Source organism: Rhincodon typus, chromosome 14 (assembly GCF_021869965.1).
Source record: "Rhincodon typus isolate 14 chromosome 14, sRhiTyp1.1, whole genome shotgun sequence".
Classification (NCBI taxonomy): domain Eukaryota; kingdom Metazoa; phylum Chordata; class Chondrichthyes; order Orectolobiformes; family Rhincodontidae; genus Rhincodon; species Rhincodon typus.
In genome coordinates, this window is record NC_063345.1 from 39,013,544 (window position 1) to 39,016,457 (window position 2,914).

Here is a 2,914-nt window from a genome sequence, read left to right on the forward strand (position 1 = left end):
CTGTTTCAGCCCCTCTGTTGGTCGCACTCTGTTTCAGCCCCTCTGTGTCTTGCACTATGTTTCAGCCACTCTGATTCTCCCACTCTGTTTCAGCCCATCTGTTTCTCGCACTCTGTTTCAGCCCCTCTGTTTCTCGCACTCAATTTCAACACCTCTGTTTCTCGCACACTGTTTCAGCCACTCTGATTCTCCCACTCTGTTTCAGCCCCACTGTTTTTCGCACTCAGTTTCAGCCCCTCTGTTTCATGCACTCACTTTCAGCCCCTCTGATTCTCGCACTCAATTTCAGCCCCTCAGTTTCTCGCACTCGGTTTCTCGCAACGTGTTTCAGCCTCTCTGTTTCTCGCACTCTGTTTCAGTCCTTCTGTTTGTCGCACTCTGCATCAACGCGTCATATTCTCGCAATCTGTTTCTCGGACTCTGTTTCAACCCCTCTGTTTCTCGCACTCTGTTTCAGCCCCTCTGTTTCTCGCACTCTGTTTCTGCCCCTCTGTTTCTTGCACTCTGTTTCAGAATCTGTTTCTCACACTCTGTTTCAGCACCTCTGTTTCACAAACTCTGTTCAGCCCCGCTGATTCTCACGCTCTGTTTCAGTTCCTCTGTTTTTCGCACTCTGTTTCAGCCCCTCTGTTTCTCGCACTCCGTTTCAGCACCTCTGTTTCTCGCACTCAATTTCAGCACCTCTGTTTCTCGCACACTGTTTCAGCCCCTCTGTTGGTCACACTCTGTTTTAGCCCCTCTGTTTCTCGCACTATGTTTCAGCCACTCTGATTCTCCCACTCTGTTTCAGCCCCTCAGTTATTCGCACTCAGTTTCAGCCCCTCTGTTTCATGCACTCACTTTCAGCGCTTCAGATTCTCGCACTCAATTTCAAGCCCTCTGTTTCTCGCACTCGGTTTCTTGCAACGTGTTTCAGCCTCTCTGTTTCTCGCACTCTGTTTCAGCCCCTCTGTTTGTCTCACTCTGTATCAACGCGTCATATTCTTGCAATCTGTTTCTCAGACTCTCTTTCAGGCCCTCTGTTCCTCACACTCTTTTTCAGCCCCTCTGTTTCTCGCACTCTATTTCAGCACCTCTGTTTCACGAACTCTGTTAAACCCACTGATTCTCACACTCTGTTTCAGTTCCTCCGTTTTTCGCAATATGTTTCAGCTCCTCTGTTTCTTGCACTCTGTTTCAGAATCTGTTTCTCGGTTTCACCTGTTTCTCGCAAACAGTTTTACCATCTCTGTTTCTCGCACTCTGTTTCAGCCCCTCTGTTTGTCGCACTCTGTATCAACGCGTCATATTCTTGCAATCTGTTTCTCAGACTCTCTTTCAGCCCCTCTGTTTCTCACACTTTGTTTCAGCCTCTCTGTTTCTCGCACTCTGTTTCAGCACCTCTGTTTCATGAACTCAGTTACGCCCCTCTGATTATCACATTCTGTTTCAGTCCCTCTGTATGTCGCACTATGTTTCAGCCCCTCTGTTTCTTGCTTGATGTTTCAGCCACTCTGTTTCTCCCTCTATATTTTTTAAACTCTGTTTCACCTCTCTGATTCTCGCAGTTTGTTTCAGCACCTCTGTTTCTCGCACTCTGTTTTAGCCTCTCTGTTTCTCGTGTTCTGTTTCAGCCCCTCTGTTTCTCACATCAGTGTCAGTGGCTCTGTTTCAGGCACATACTTTCAGCCCCTCTGTTTCTTGCACTCTGTTTCAGTCCTTCTGTTTTTCACAATCTGTTTCAGAACCTCTGTTTCTCGCACTCTGTTTCTGCCCCTCTGATTCTTGCACTCTGTTTCAGCCCCTCTGTTTCTCACATCAGTTTCAGCGGCTCTGTTTCTGACACGTACTTTCAGCCCCTCTGATTCTTGCACTCTTTCTGAGCCCCTCTGTTTCTTGCACTCTGTTTCAGTCCTTCTGTTTTTCGCAATCTGTTTCAGACCGTCTGTTTCTCACACTCTGCTTCCGCCCCTCTGTTTCTCACACTCTGCTTCAGCCCCTCTGTTTCTCACACTCTGTTTCAGCCACTCTGTTTCTCGCACTCTGTTTCAGCCCCTCTGGTTCTCGCACTGTGTTTCAGCACATCTGTTTCTCGCACTCTGTTTCAGCCCCTCTGTTTCTCGCAGTCTGTTTCGGAACCTCTGTTTCTCGCTCTGTGTTTCAGCCCCTCTGATGCTTGCACTCTGTTTCAACCCTTTGTTTCTCTCACACAGTTTCAGCCTCTCTGTTTCAGTCACGTACTTTCAGCTCCTCTGTTTCTTGCACTCTGTGTCAGGCCTTCTGTTTGTCGCACTCTGTTTCAGCCCCTCTGTTTCTCACACTCTGTTTCAGCCCCTCTGTTTCTCGCTATATGTTTCAGCCCCTCTGTTTCTCGCTATATGTTTCAGCAACTCTGTTTCACGCACTCTGTTCAGCCCCTCTGATTCTCGCACTCAGTTTAACCCCTCTGTTTCTCGCAAACTGTTTCACCTCCTCTGTTTCTCACCCGAAGTTTCAGCCCCTCTGTTTCTCGCACACTGTTTCAGCCACTCTGTTTCTCACAATCCATTTCTTGCACTGTGTTTCACCCCTCTGTTTCTCGCATTCTGTTTCAGCCCCTCTGTTTCACGAACTCTGTTAAGCCCCTCAGATTCTTGCACTCTGTTTCACCCCTCTGTTTCTCACACTATGTTTTAGCCACTCTGTTTCTCACTCTCTATTTCTCAAACTCTGTTTCACCCCTCTGATTCTCGCCCTCTGTTTCAGTTCCTCTGTTTGTCGCACTATGTTTCAGCCCCTCTGTTTCTCGATCTATACTTCAGCAACTCAGCTTCACGCACTCTGTTTAGCCCCTCTGATTCTCGCACTCAGTTTAACCCCTCTGTTTCTTGCAAACTGTTTCACCTCCTCTGTTTCTCGCCCTAAGTTTCAGCCCCTCTGTTTCTCGCACTCTGTT

The 2,914-nt window shown here is 47.9% G+C and overlaps 1 protein-coding gene across 1 annotated transcript in view; it reads left to right on the top strand.

Annotated features, from left to right (window-relative positions):
- LOC109933474 (MORC family CW-type zinc finger protein 4-like) overlaps positions 1 to 2,914 on the top strand; it is a 64,351-nt gene that overhangs the window by 23,883 nt on the left and 37,554 nt on the right. The gene's annotated exons all lie outside the window — the stretch shown is intronic.